The following is a 15,855-nucleotide window of genomic DNA, read 5'->3' as shown; positions in this document are numbered from 1 at the left end:
GAGTTGGGGGGTCAAGACTCCCAAAGGCTTCCTGAAAGGGAGGAAGTTTCATTCTGGGTCATGGGGCAGTGAAGGTAGGCGCAGGCCACTTTGCCTGACCCTCTGGTTCTTTGAGGCAGTCAGCCTCTGCTGGACTTTCCAAAGCACCCACCCAGTTTTGTTTGGTGTTTTTGTTTGTTTGTTTGCTTGTTTTTGGTTTTTGTTTTGTTTTGTTGCTTTGTTTGCTTTTTAATTCAGAGCATCATTGCAGGGCTGAGGGATGATTTCATGCTTTTTAATAAGGGAATCTTCAAATCAAATAGCCCTTGTTGCCACTCCATCAATCCACGGTAGTGCCAGTCACAGGGATAACTCTTTCACCAAACAATTGCCATCGTTCAAGTACTGGATGGGACATAGCAAGATGTCAGTAAGTGAATTTTTCTTAATTAAGTGTCTTTGTCCCATAGGCTTTTGTATTCTGAAGGCCCGGTGGCGTTCCCGACAAGCAAGGTCTAGCTAAACGCATCAGCATCAGATTCCCCGGTTCCCCTACTACTGCTGGCCTTGGGAGGCTGTCCCAGAAGCCCTCCAATGTACCCCTCAGACAAGCTCTCTTCCCTTTGCCCCTCTGCCCCTGCCCCATCCCTATCAGAACGTCCTTCCCTCGGGAGTATTGAGGGCACCTGCCAGGGCCACTGCACAACTCCAGGGACACCACTCACATTGTCACCTATGTAAATGGCCCCCTCAGTACAACTATCCTGGAGACACCACAGCAGTGTGCCCTGGAGGTGGGCAGCATGGTGCTTATCACACCTGCACAGGGCCACAAGGACCCATGGCCCTGACACCAAGCTGAGACTGCCGGGACTTCTGGACCATGTTCAGAGCCTCAGACCTCATGCTTCTAAGCTCCAGCTGCCCAGGATACCCTCACCACACACACTGCGGCCCAGCGGGATTCCTACATGGAATAGAGCAGGGAACAGAGTGTGGCTGGTTAAAGGGTCCCTTCCTGGCCTCAGGCTTGTCCCAAGAGGATCCATAATCCCCACCTCACCACCCTCTGCCCCTGGCGGAGACCTCATCCCAAAACTTCAGATGCAGAGGACAGGATCCATGGCAGGCCAGCCTGGCAGCCACCATCCTAGAGTGATGAGGCTCAAGATGGCTGACCAACCCTTGCCCTAACCGTGGCCAGATTCAGAAGCTGCTTTGTACCCTGGACCAAATGGTGGGCAAGTGATGGAATGTGAGGTCCCAAACCCTAACCCTAAACCCTAACCCTAACCCTGGCTTTAGAGCCAGAAAGCCCTGGTTCCAGACTGGGGCTCCATCTCCTCCTACCTTTGTGACCCCGCACCAGCTATTTCACCTCTTGGAGCTTCATTTTCTTAAGGATGTAAAACCCACCAATGGCTCTGCTGTGAAGGCTCAATGACAAAATATGTGTGAAGCCCCTTCTCCAGGGACTGCCAGAATATGCACCACCACTGCCTGTTTCCTTCCCTCTCAAGGGCGCTCTGCCTCCCTGTCATATTGGGCCTAGGAAATGTCCCGAGCTCAGGAACAAGGGCCCAGGGTGGCATTCCTGTGGCTGCTCCCAGGGTCAGTTTGCAAGGTCCAGAGAGGGATAGTACCTGCCCCATATGTCATCATAGAGGCAGGACAGGACGATGGGGCTGGAGCAGAGCCTCACAGGCAGCTGCGCTTTGCTGGAAGTAGGCCCACCAGAACCAGTCATGTCCTGGGGATTTTAACAAGCTGCCCATTGAGAATGGTTTCTCTCCTCCACCCTGGAGACGACCACACCTGGTAGTGGGTAGAACCCATTCTTGAGCCCTGGAGACTTTAGGGACAGGACAGAAGGCTACTAGAGTGGTTTAATTCCAGTTTTAATTGGTGGAAATTTGTTTGGCGGTGTAGAGAGGAATAGCCCAAGTGACTTCTAGAGCTGGAAGGGGAAAGTAGGAGGGGTGGGGTGTGGAGGGCAATGCAAGTGACTCCAGCACAAGGAAGAGATTTACCCCATCGGCAACCACCTTGGGGTGACTCAAGTATACTGTGAATACCTTGTCTGCCAGCAGACAAATGGGTTGTTATCTCAGGGCCGAGCCCCAAGGCCACTCTGCCTGCTGTCTCCTGTGACATGCAGGATCTCACTAAGTAAGATCCTGCTGGCCTGTGGCCGTGGGAGAGGCTGAGGTCTGATCTCTCTCCCGGAAGCCCAGCAGGCCCCAGGCCAGAACACAGCTAGTCCCAGGTTGTTGCTACGCCCTCTGCATTCCTATCTGGTTGGCAGGGAGCTCTAGATTTGTAGTGAGAGCCCCCTTCATTACAGAAAGGGAGCTTAATATTCTAAGAACTCGCTTCCCTCTCCTCTTCCACCTTCTCCTACTCCTTGACTCATCAAGCACTAAGTAAGCATGTCCAGTCATCTTGCACGTCACAGAAGCAGATTTCTCTGCTTTTTAAAGATGTGAGTCCTGGGCTATGGACACAGCAATAGCGAAGGGCTGTAGCGAATGAATCACACTTGCGCCTGACTGCTCCGGTGATCAGTGGCCTCCCTAGTGTGGTTGGATGGGATAAGAGCTCAACTGCAAGACAGGCTAGTCTACAACCAGAGGTAGGGCCCAGGGAGACACCAAAAATAGGACTCAGTCCAGAGCAAGGGTGGGGCTTAGCCTATAACTAGGATCAGGGTTTATCTGTGACCAGGATCAGGGCTCAGTGTATGACCAGGACTAGGGTTCAGTGTGTGACCAGGATCAGGGCTCAGTCTATGACTAGAGATGGAGCTCAGTGTGTGACCACAGTCAGAGCTCAGTGTGTTCCCGTGGTTGGGGCTCAGTCTGTGACCTTGAGGCTCAGTGCGTGACTGGGGTAAGGGTTCAGTGTATGATTACAATCAGGGTTCAGTGTGTGACCAGATCAGGGCCCAGTGTATGACCAGAATTAGAGCTCAATCTATGACCAGGGTTGGAGCTAAGTGTGTGACCACAGTCAGGGCTCAGTGTGTCTCCAGGGTTGGGGCTCAGTCTATGACCCCGAGCCCATCACAGAGTCAGGGTTTAGTGTGTGACCAGGGTCTGGGCTTTGTCTTTTCTATGTGACTCAGTTCTCTGATCTAGTGTAAACCTCTCTTCACATACAAAATGCAAAACAACTTGTTGCTCTCCTGTCTTAAGACCTTTTATGGAGAAAAGTAAAAAAAGCTATTTCCACGGTGCCTGGTGGTCTTTAGGAGTGAAGTGCAGCCATTTGGCAGAGCACTAGAGACCCTTGTGGCCTGGCCCCCGCTGCTCTCTACTCTCCCTGCTGCTCCTGCCCATGCAGCTTTTGTTCAAGGCATAGGAGCTGCTTGCAGTTCCCTGAAGTGCCTGGTTACTTCATGCCTCTGTGTTCTTCAAGGCCATTTCCCCTCGTGGCGCTGACCCTACCCCTCCTCAGTACTGTGTAGTGGTTAGAAGCTCAAGCGCTAAAGTAGACCAAAGCTGGATTCAAACCTGCCTCCGTCACTTCCTTACTGTGGGATTTTTGGGCAAATAGCTTAGCTTCATCTTTACACAGAGTCCAGGTATAATACTCATGCATGGGCTGGTGGGAAGTTTTCCTGATGAGCCCGTGGTCAGGTGTTAATGCATATTACTCATTTTCATCATTAATTACTCCCCATTGTGTCTGAGATGTTTGGTGAACACTCAGCATCCCTTTCCTGCCATCTCCTCATGGCCTTGCTAGACTGCAGTGGCTGTGAAGCTAAACATGCAGGACTCCTTTGCAGCTGAGGTTGTGTGTGAATTAAGTTCCAGCAATTAAAGGCCCTTTGGCAAGACCTGGAAGGCAGATTTGGAGGCTATCTATGGCTGCTTTCAGCCAGCAAAACTGCCTGTGGAAATGCAGCAGCATTTCAGTGCTGAGGCCTCGGATTCAGGGGTGTGGAAGGTAGCAGCGATGGGTTTCTTTCTGCTCCCTGGATCAGGCTGTTGACACATGTTCTTGAACCCAGTGGTCCCAACGATTCTTCCCCCATTCCACATATTCTTTTTGCTGTTGTAACTAAATACCACAAACTCAGAGGCTTGTAACCACACACATTTATTCTCTTACAGCTGTGGAGGTCAGAAGTCCAAAATGGGTTTCACAAGTCAAGGTGTCAGCAGCTCTGTGTTCCTTCTGGAGGCTCCAGAGGAGAATCCATTTCCTCGCCCTGTCCAGTTTCTAGAGGCTGCCTGCCTTCCTTGGCTCACGGCCCCTTCTTCCGTCTTCAAGCCAGCTCCTGGTCTGTCATCCGTCTCCTTTATTTTCTCCTGATTCTGCTTTCTTGCCTCCTTCTTTTTTTTTTTTTTTTTTTTTTTTTTTTTTTTTTTTTTTTTTTTTTTTTTTTTGAGACGGAGTCTCGCTCTGTCGCCCAGGCTGGAGTGCAGTGGCGCGATTTCGGCTCACTGCAAGCTCCGCCTCCCGGGTTCACGCCATTCTCCTGCCTCAGACTCCCGACTAGCTGGGACTACAGGCGCCGCCACCAAGCCCGGCTAGTTTTTTGTATTTTTTAGTAGAGACGGGGTTTCACCGTGTTAGCCAGGATGGTCTTGATCTCCTGACCTCGTGATCCGCCCGCCTCCTTCTTATAAGGACCCTTATTATTACATTGGACCCACCTAGATAATCCAGGATCATCTTCCCATCTCAAGATTCTTAACCTAATTATATCTTCGAAGTCCTTTTTGCCAGGTAAGGTAATATTCACAGGCTCCAGGAATTAGGACATGAACATCTTTGGGGACCATTATTCAACCTACTGCATGACAAAGTAGCAGCCCCCTGGTTGGTCAGTTCTGTGATATTCTGTATTCTGGAAGTCATTTCCTGGCCAGGCGTGGTGGCTCACGCCTGTAATCCCAACACTTTGGGAGGCTGAGGCAGGTGGATCACTTGAGGTCAGGAGTTCAAGACCAGCCTGGCCCCATCTCTACTGAAAATACAAAAATTAGCAGGGCGTGGTGGCATGTGCCAGTAGTCCCAGCTACATGGGAGACTCAGGCATGAGAATCGCTTGAACTGGGTGACAGAGGCTGCAGTGAGCCAAGATCACGCCACTGCACTCCAGCCTGGGCAACAGAGTGAGATTCTGTCTCAAAAAAAAAAAAAGAAAATAAAAGAAAAGAAAAAAAAATTAGCCGGGCATGGTGGCATGCACCTGTAATCCCAGCTACTCGGGAGGCTGAGGCAAGAGAATAGCTTGAACCTGGGAGGTGCAGGTTGCAGTGAGCTGAGATCACACCACTGCACTCCAGCCTGGACCACAGAGCAAGACTTTGTCTCAAAAAAGAAAAGAAATCATTTCCTGAGACCCAGCCCCAAGCTGGCGTAAGCACCCAATACCCTGTACTAAATTCCTTTCTGCTTAAAATACAGTTGCTTCTGTTCAATGCACCCAACTATGAATAACATACCAAATGTCCTTCAAGACTCAGCTCTCACATCACTGTGTCTGGGAAATCTGCCCCAATTCCTCCAGGGTTCCTTGATCCCTCCTCTGGACCCCACAGTTCTGCCTAGATCAAATTCACATAAATGCTTATCTCCCCTAGTGGATCATGACTTTCCCATCCAAATACAGCACCAAATCTAACACAAAGGAAAGTTGCATCAAGAAATGAAGTAGGGGCCATTGGCTGAGCACAGGCTCCTGAGCACCGAGCCTGGGATGCAGGTAGAAGCAGGAATGCCCTGGAGAGGAAGGGGACTGGCCAGCAATCCAAGGAAGGAAGCCTGGGACAGAAATGCAATCTCAGCCTCACACACCACAGCAGCAGCTGGACCCACGTGACACAGCACAATCTTCAGCTCCAGGGCTGCATCCTATCCTGCAGCTTTGTGGCCCTGAATCCAGAATGCGGAAACAATGATGCGTGACAGAAGAGACAGGCCCCAACACACAGGACAGTGCCAGGGGTTAAACCCAGAAAACAACCAATGAGCAGGGGATGAATCTTTCTTAATTGAGGGCAGGAGAGGAAATGGGCAAAATGATGTCCTTAGCCCATGACAGGCTCTAACTCTACTTCACGTGGGAGTGGACAAGTGGTCCAGCCCAGAGGGCACATGCATGCCTGGGTGTAAATGAAGCAAAGAATCTACTCCTCAAAAGGATCAGATGCAGGCCGGGTGCAGTGGCTCACACCATTAATCCCAGAACTTTGGGAGGCCGATGAGGGCAGATCACTGGAGGCCAGGAGTTCTAGACCAGCCTGGCCAAGATGGTGAAACTCCATCTCTACTAAAAATACCAAATTAGCCAAGCATGGTGGTGGGCGCCTGGAATCCCAGCTACTCAGGAGACTGAGGCAGGAGAATCACTTGAACCCAGGAGGTGGAGGTTGCAGTGAGCCGAGATCGCACCACTGTACTCCAGCCTGGCAACACTGGGCAACAGAGCAAGACTCTGACAAAAAAAAAAAAGGATCAGATGGGATCAGATGCAGGCAACAAATTGACAAAACTTTGCATGCCACCTTAGATGATATGGATATAAAGATGGCACACCACAGGTGAGAGAGCCCTGCAGAAGGCCACCTCCGCTGGCAAGCAAGAACTAAAGAACCCCAAAAGGCTCTGCCCTGGCTGTGGCTAATGCATACTTGTGACATCCCCTGGACTTCCTGCCCTCCATGCGCCTTAGTCTCCTCCATCCCATGTAATAGAAACAGTAGACTCTGTGCCAAACGGCTTAGAAAAATAAGAAAGCATGGTGCAAAGTGAGAGGTTAGAAGGTCAGAAGAGTGGGAGGTGCAGACCCTGGGCCATGGCAGGGAAGAGGCTCCATCTGGAGAAGAAAGTCTGGGAGGCCTGAGGTGTCATTAATGAGGTCCCAACAGACAGGGCTGGGCGTGAGCTTGCAGAGCCGGCCCTCCTCCCCCTCATGCTCAGCACACTTCAAATTAATAATTAAAATGCTTCCTGTCAAATTCCAGCCTGACACGTAATTAGAGCAGCTCTAGGCTTTAGGCAATGGTGATGAAAACAGCTCTTGTTAGAAAGAGACTTTTCTGGAGATAAGTGGGGTGAGAATCAAGAATAGAACCTTCCTCCCAAAATTTCTCCATCAGGGCCTCCTCTCTGTCTGCATACGAGATAGATATGGATGGGGTTTTCCTTCTAGCCTAGGGAGAGGCTGAGAGATGGGGAGGAACCTCAGTTTTCCCCTCTGCACCGGGAAGAGATTAGACAAGGTATGATCCTACCTGTCCATGAGAGGGCAGCTCAGGGATTTGTGTAAGAAGGAGGGTAGGCGGTGGCTTCTTGGAGTTTCAAAGGCCAGACAGACAAATCTGGCGGCCAACTGCAGATCCTAACTTACTCCCAACCCACCCCACAACATGTGCACACAAGGCATTGCCATCATGTCCTTTCCATCCAGGGCCGCTGGGGAGCAGCTGAGCTCAGCTACCAACTGTTCAGTGGCCACGGCATCCCAGTCCAGGTTCCTCCCTAGAAACCCATGGCACTCATCACTTCCTTCTGGAGTACAGCCTTTCCCCATTCTTATCAATAAAGTGGGACAGAGACTGAGGAGTCCTAGCTCCCAGCTTCTGGGCTTCTCAGTGCCCCCGGGGCATAGGTTGGAGGTGCTATCCATGGTTCTAGAGAAACTTCCAGTTTTCAGCTTCTTCCCATGTCAGGAGTTCTTCCAGAGCCCTAACTGGCTTGCCTGATCCCCGAGACCCCTCTGCCAGAGTCCAGTCCCTGAGCCCTATGACACTGTCACACCACACTTGCCGCCAGGCCTGGCCCGCCCTTGGAGGTCCTGAGAGAGGGAAGGGATCCCCACTGCTCAGCTCATTCATGGAGAGCCTTGAATGCCCACCCTGGGGTGTCACCCTGATGGGCCTGCCCTTAGGAGTTTGGGAAATGGAGCCCGTGCTCAAGTTACCTATTAGAAGAAAATCATTTTAAAGCAATGGTGTGTTACTTCATTGAAGCTGCCTTCATAAATATTTTAAAGATGTTTATCAGGAAAACCACAAGAGGAGACAGGAGGTTGCTGAGGTTGGGAGGAGTGGTGCCCCACAAGGGCTCAGTTGCTACTGCCACCACTGCTGCCAATGAAACATGTGCTTCCTTGGAGGGGCTGGTTCTGTGGGGGCTGCAAAATGGAAAAGCCCACTGTGTTGGGTTGCCTCACCACATGCAGGAAGTGGCTGCTCAGATACCCACGCTCTTGTCCTCAGATTGAACCCCACAGAGGTGTATCACAGAGTCCTGTGGACACAGAACTGAGCTGGGGGCAGAGCCTCCTGGGTCCTAGTCTGAGCTTTGCTCCCACCTGCTCCCAATTCCTCCCCTTCTAGAGCTCAGCAATATTGTGGAAAAGGGGCTTTAGGGTCCCTTCCTCAGCAGGCTGATGTTTCCAAGTTTGTGGATACTGACCTTTGCTTTCCTGTCTTCACTCTTATCTACCCTCTCACCCCGCCAAAGGCACACATCCATCCAGGGCCACACACATGGGACCAGGAGCAGCCTCAGCGGCAGGTGCACAGGGCCTGACAACTGCCCACAGGAGCCCCTCAGCCCAGGCATGTTGGCCTGCCTCGCCCCACACCACCAGGCAGGCAGATGCCAGGCTAGGGCCAAGGGAGAGGCTAAGAATGGTGTCCTGACTGCTGACCCAGCATCTCTCACAGGGCTGGGCAGGGGTGGGCTGTGCGGCAGGGATGGAGGCACCACAGCCACCTCTGACACGGCTCCTCTCCTTGAGAAAGAGCTTGTTTTTCCTCCCCAAGCCGAAGCCAACAAGCCCATCAAACTGAGAAAGCAGAATCGATCTGCAGGCCAGGGATCTGCAGTGCTGGTGCTCAGGGGGCCATGGCTGCTTCTCTTTTTGCCTGGGGCTACTTCAGCTACCATCTTGGGCTGAGCAATGAGAGATTGCCTCTGCTTCCACCCCCATCCTCCCCACACACATCCTGTCTGACCATCCAACCCCTTCCTATTGGTCTCAGGTCAAAGCTCTCTTTTGTCCTGGCTGAGTCCAGGGCCATCTGCCCGGATCTGTCCATTCATACTGTGTAAGTGCAGGTGAGGTGGCCCCGTGAAGGCTCTGTCCTTTGGGCAATCTCTGTCCATTTTGGTCAACGAGGGAGGGGAAGGTACTACTCCTGACCCTATTTTACAGATGGGGTCTACAAGGACACCGAGCATTTAGTGCCCAGCTCCCCTAATGGTTAGCAGAGCATGGGAGTGGGTGAGCAGAGGTTGGGGAGTCCTCTCTAGTAAACAAATTTTAAAAATGGCTTGCAATTACCGTATCAATTGTTTCTGGGTAACTAAGAGCTTCTAAAAGATTTTTAAAATACATTATTCCTTTAAATAGGTGAAGCACCCTTCGGCAGCCTCATTTACATTGTTCATTTGCTGGGAAATCCTTTATTCATGGATAGTGTAGAAGTAAACTTCAGCCTTAGTTACTTCCATTCAGAGACCTGAATTAATGTGGTTTGGGTACCTCCTGCTTGCAGCAGACCAGAGGACAGGAGCTGCTCTGTGCCCGGCTCTGGGTGTGGGGGCAAGCCAGAACTGCTCTGGGGAGATGAGTTCCCAGAAAGCAATGAGTGAGCAAGTGCTTCATCGTAGCTATGAAACATGGAGTTGCAGAGATCTGGGGGGATACATAGGAGGGAGTGTGTAGGATCTGCATAGGCAGAGGAGAGAGAGGGCATATCCAGGGATGGGGGGAGCTGGAGCAAATGCTTATAAACACGATTGAATATGAAACATGCAACTTCTGTCACTCGCCAGTCATCTCTGTCCCCTTCTCCCTTATACTTCCCCCTGACTCCCTCATCACCCATCCTGCAGACAGAACAGAATGCACTCTCTTCTCTTAGCACTGCAGAGCCCATTCCAAAAATGTCCTAGGTCCAGAACCCCTGGCTGCCAGCACATTCTCCTGTTGGGCTGACCCAGATCCTCCTGGCTGCAGTGGACAGGAGGACAGTGAGAAAAGCAGCACAGATAGAGACACCAAGAAAATCAGCACCCTGGCCATGCCTCACAGGTCACCAAGGCCCTCAGCATGGTCACCCAAGGAGGCTGAGCCCTCTACAACCTGGCCAGCTTCAGTTCCCGGAACGTTTGCTGAAACTGCTGTCAGCGAGCACATGGACTTCAATGCAATTACAAAAGCTCTAAGAACAAGAAGTGCATTCATTCATTAGTAGCAAATTACACTAAATTATCTTAGCAAATAAGGCAAAATGTCAGTTCAGCGGCTGGCAGGCTCTGCAGATACATCAGTCCCTCTTCCCCACCTCCAACAATGGGGCCACACTCCACAGGGACTTTTTAGGAGAGGATATTGAAATATGAGGAGCAGGAATGAAACAGAATAGGGTATAGACCAGCACCCAGGGAGCATTCTGGCCTGTAAATTATGGTAGATAGGTAGGCAGGTGGACTTCAGATGGGTGAGTTTTGAGACTGAGGAAGAACTAGAGGCCAGAGAGCTTCAAGAAGGAGGGTGGGGGTGGTAGAGGAGAGCTGCTGTGCTTCAGTCATTCTGGATACTGCAGGGCTGCAATGTGGTAGAGACCCCAGGATGCCCTGATTCTGAAGCACGTGTGAGATGGGAGGTGGGGGAGAGCAGGAAAAACATGAAGGCTATTATTTCCCTGAGCCTGGCACACAAATGTAGACTGACGGCTACAGGGAGCAGGACAGATGGTCCTTCCCTCCGCGGAGGACATGGTGCTGGAGGGCAGAGGGAGTCCAAAGCAGCCATGTGGCTATCCACATCTGGAGGCCTGGGGGCGACAGGTGAGAGACACAGAGGCAAAAGGGAGGCTGTGAGAGGAGGAGGGGGAGGGGACGCTCAGGAGTAGGCAGGGCTCCCCATTTCCTAGAGCTAAAAAGGACTGAACCATCACCAGTGGCACCGCATCCTTCATCATCATTCTCCCAGAGCCTACGTGTCTGGTCTGAGTGAGTGCAGGAACTCAGGATGCCTGTTCTCCCCCGCCCCACAACACAGGGAACAGGGCCCCCTTCTTTCTGAATTAAACATTATCACTTCCCTCAACCTTCCTTGCTCCTGTATTTTCTGTGCTTCCCTTAGTTAAAAAAAAAAAAAAACGCACGGAGTCCAATATGGTGATCACTGAGAATAGCTAGCTTACCTAAGAGGTGGCGTCTCAAAGGTCTCTGCTCAGGGCTGTCTTCCAAATCCTGTTTCACATCAATTTATAAGCCAGACTAGGGCCAGTGGCATATGCACATCAAATATTTAGCAATAAACTCAATCAATTCCATCAGAACTTCTGGGGATGGAGCCCAGGCACCATTTACAACTCGAAAAGTGATTCTAATGGACACTCCGGGTTGAGAACCACTGGACTAATGGGATCAGGAGCTGTATCACTAGGAACATAGTGCCCAGGACGCGGGAGGTGAGAGCTGATCTATTTTTTTTTTTTTTTTGAGACGGAGTCTCGCTATGTCGCCCAGGGTGGAGTGCAGTGGCCGGATCTCAGCTCACTGCAAGCTCCGCCTCCCGGGTTTTTACGCCATTCTCCTGCCTCAGCCTCCCGAGTAGCCGGGACTACAGGCGCCCACCACCTCGCCCGGCTAGTTTTTTGTATTTTTTAGTAGAGACGGGGTTTCACCGTGTTAGCCAGGATGGTCTCGAACTCCTGACCTCGTGATCCGCCCGTCTCGGCCTCCCAAAGTGCTGGGATTACAGGCTTGAGCCACCGCGCCCGGCCGAGAGCTGATCTATTATGAGCTGAAGCATCGTGATCCATGCCAGAGCCTCAATCTGCAAGGGACGCTGATGAAACACATCCAGAGGAGGGCGTTTGGGTGCAGAAATCATATTAGCTAAGGAAGGCTGAGGGGCAGGGGATATTTTGCTGCTCAAATGCTGGAGAAAGGCTGAGGGCAAAGGTCACAGACCCTCTGTCTGAGGGCCGGGTTATGGCTCCTCTATGAGACTCAGGTGTTTCTCTGTTCTAACAAAGCTCTGCCTCATTAGTAATGAAGTAGTGTCACCATAATTACCTGGAGCTGGCAGTGCCAAAGGTTATGAATACTCTCTGACACAAGTGCAAGAGATTTAACCTAACCTGAGCCACCTGCATCCAACAGGATGCTGGCCAGGCACAGTGGCTCTCGCCTGTAATCCCAGCACTTTGGAAGGCTGAGGCAGGAGGATTGATTGAACCCAGGAGTTTGAGACCAGCCCAGGCAACATAGCAAGCCCCTGTCTCTGAAAAAAAAAAAAAAAAATTTAAGTTAGTCAGGTGTAGTGGCAGGCACCTGCAGTCCCAGCTACTCAGGAGACTGAGGCAGGAAGATCACGAGCTCGGGAGGTTGAGGGTGCAGTGGGCTATGACCGTACCACAGAACTCCAGACTGGGCAACAGAGTGAGACCTTCTTTAAAAGAAATAAGAAAGAAAAAAAAAAAAAAAACCCAAAGATGCTGAGAACCTTCCCCCATCAATTACGGTGCTCCGGGTGCAGGGCTCGACCCTGGCACACACTCACTCAGACCACAGTGCTGGGCCCACATAACCCACCAGGAGGCAGACACACTCACCCAGGACTGGGGTCCCGGGATCCCAGACAGCTCCTGGGAACGGAGGCAGCGGCAGTGACAGACAGATGCTGAAGGGCAAGGTGGTCCAGAGCAGATGGAAGGGATAACTGCAGGCCCTGTACGCTACTGAATCAGGCTCCACTCTGAAGTCTCCGAGAGCCCAACTGGATGTGAATTCCAAGTACCATCTCTACCCTGTCTAGAATCAGTTTTTCCAGCCACCCTAAGTTTTCTTCACTTGCACATTCTTACTGCCACAGGGACTGGCTAAAAAGGCAGCTGAAACAATTGGCAACTCTCCCAACACTTAAAATGTATCCAGAGATCCCACTTCTAGGGCTCCATACTGTAGAAACTCGAGCACAAGCCTGCATTATTTGTGTCTAAACTGTAGGAACTAGCAAAATATAGGCTAGAACAGCAGTACTATGAGATACTATGTAGCCATTTAAAAAGAATGAGGGAGTTCTTTGCAAGAAGCTAGATACAAAATAGCATGTACTGCACGATTCCATTTATATGAAGTTCAAGAATAAGTAAAACTAATTGGTGAAAGCAGCCAAGTGGGCAGGGCTGTTGCTTGGGTAGGGACACTAGGGAACTTTCTGGAATCCAGGAACCGTTCTATATCTTGATCTGGGTAGTGGTTATATGGGTAGAGATTTGTGTAAAAATTCATGGAGTCATACACTGAGGATTAGCATCTTATAAATACTAGAGGTATGTTACACATCAATATAGAAAGCAAAGAGGATGAGGACACTCTAGAAGAATTGACTTGGGAAAAGAGTAAAAACAGAAAAAAGCATTGCATAATGTTTGATTACCAAAAAAAAAAAAATATTTTTTGTAAATGTGTAAGACTGGATACAACAGTCTAGAAGGAGGCCAGTCTAGTAGCAGAGCCAGGATTGAAAGTCAAGTGTCCTGACCCCCAGCCCAGGCTTCTCCTGCTGCCCAGGGTCTGCGAGTTAAGCAGAATGCTCCAAGCACACAAGTAGAAGAGGCAGGATGATCCAGATGCCCTGGCCATACCATTTTCACCCCTCCTCCCAGTCTCCTTCCTCTGGGTGGTGAGTGGTCAGATCCACTAATTGGTCTTCAAGCCCTGGTTACAAATGGTCCTAGAGGCGAATTCTGGTCACACCTTGAGCCAGGCAAATGAACCTTGCTCTGTCCTCTTTTAATATGGATGTGACACCTGCAGGCTACAGCTTGTCGCACTGTGAGAATTATTTCTCCATTAAAATGCAGGAGTTGGAGCTTTGCCCAGGAAGGGCAGCTAAAAATACTGCTGCCCAGGGCACTTGTCACCAGAGGACTTAGTTGCCACTCTCTTTACCCCTAAGCCTCCAGGCAAGTCCCACACCTGCTGGGTCCGTGCCCAGAACACTCGATGCAGTGACATGTCTGAGCCTTATCCAGCCCTGTCACAAAGAAAAAGCATGGGTTCCTGTGCCTGTTTTACAGATGAACAAACTGGGCTTCAGACAGCTTGTTCCAAGTCACTGTGCTCAATCTACAAAATCACCTAAGGAGCAACAGTGCGTGGGCCCGACTGCAGGGAGGGAAAGAATAGCCCCTCACGTGTGCCCAGCACCTAATGGTTTGCAGTGTCTTTTTATGTTTATTTATTTTTGAGATGGACTCTCACTCTGTCACCCAAGCTGGAATGCAGTGGCGCGATCTCAGCTCGCTGCAACTTAGACCTCCTGGGCTCAAATGATTCTCCTGTCTCAGTCCCGAGTAGCTGGGATGACAGGCACGTGCCACTACACCCGGCTTTTTTGTATTCTTAGTGGAGACGGGGTTTCACCATGTTGGCCAGGCTGGTCTTGAACTCCTGACCTCGGGTGATCTGCCTGCCTCAGCCTCCCAAAATGCTAGGCTTACAGGCGTGAGCCACAGCACCCGGCCTGATTGCAGTGTCTTCTCACCCACTTTGTCCAACCCTCTCAACAGTGTTTTGAAACAGGAACTATTACTGTCTCTACCTTACTGGTAGGGACTGAAGCCCAGTGCGGTGAAGCAGCAAGCTCAAGGGCACACAGTGGGTTGGAGGGGCAAAGGCGTAAGTCTTTCAATCCTAATACCCACCCAGAGCACCAATGACAGGACCTCAAGCAACATGACTGATCTCACCCCTAGGGCCATCAACTTTGTAACAAACCCTGCAGTTTGTAAAGGGTGCCACATACTTTTTGGGAGATGACCTGTCACCCCTATTTAATAGATAAGGAAAGTAAGGCTCAGAGGTATGAAGGACATGGACACAGGTTACTAGCAGAGGCAGGACTGAAAGTCAAGTGTCCTGACCCCCAGCACAGGCTCCTCCTGCTGCCCAGGGTCTGCAAAGCTCCAGGCTGTCCCAGTGCCAGGACACTGTCATCCAGGGGCAAACAAATGCAGTACCCTAGGCAGGCTCCCAGAGCCCTGAATCTGGCTCTCTGGAAGCCTGCATGCCTCCTCTCAGTCTTTCAAAGTGGAAGGTGGTTAAAACCTCAGTTCTGTTCTTCCTTTTTTCTTTAGAGACAGAGTCTTGCTGTGTTGCCCAGGCTGGAGTGCAGTGGTACAATTACAGCGGATTGCAACTCCTGTAATCCTCCTAACTAGGATTACAGGTATGTGCCACCACACCTGGCTGATTTTTTATTTCTGTGCAGAGACAGGGTCTTGTTATATTGCCTGGGCTAGTCTTGAAATCCTGGCCTTAAGCGATCCTCCTACCTCAGCCTCCTAAAGTGTTGGGATTACAGGCATGAGCCACTGTGCACAGGTGGCTATTTTTCATACAAGAAAGCCAAGGCTCAGAGAAGGGAAATGTCCTGCTCAGCGTCATAGGGCAGAACTCTGTCCTGGGAATGGACCTCTGATCCCTGGCCCGGTGCCCATCCAATTGAGTCAGCCAGAAACAGCATTCAGAATTCTTCCTGGTGCCAGCTTCTTACTGAGTCTCAGCTTCCCAGTCTCTAAAATGGGTACATCAGCAGCAGAGGTCCTAAACAAGCCTAGGTTTGAGTTTTCTGAGGGAAAGAAATTGGGTGATGCTTCCACTGGGAGGAGCCCCATAGAGTGACCAAAGGGCCTGGCTTTCTGGACAACCAACTTCACTTTATCCAGGGGGAACCTGAAGGCAAGGAGGGAGCCAAATGGCCTTGGAGATCCAGTGATTTCAGGACGGTGAGATAAGGAGGGCCAGGCTTCAACATCCAGGAGAGAATCCTGCCGGTTGAGGCCTGGGGCCCACCCTGCTTCCAAACACTTCACAGAGAAAACG

The sequence above is a fragment of the Macaca fascicularis genome, chromosome 7 (assembly GCF_037993035.2).
Source record: "Macaca fascicularis isolate 582-1 chromosome 7, T2T-MFA8v1.1".
Classification (NCBI taxonomy): domain Eukaryota; kingdom Metazoa; phylum Chordata; class Mammalia; order Primates; family Cercopithecidae; genus Macaca; species Macaca fascicularis.
This window is presented reverse-complemented; position numbering follows the sequence as displayed.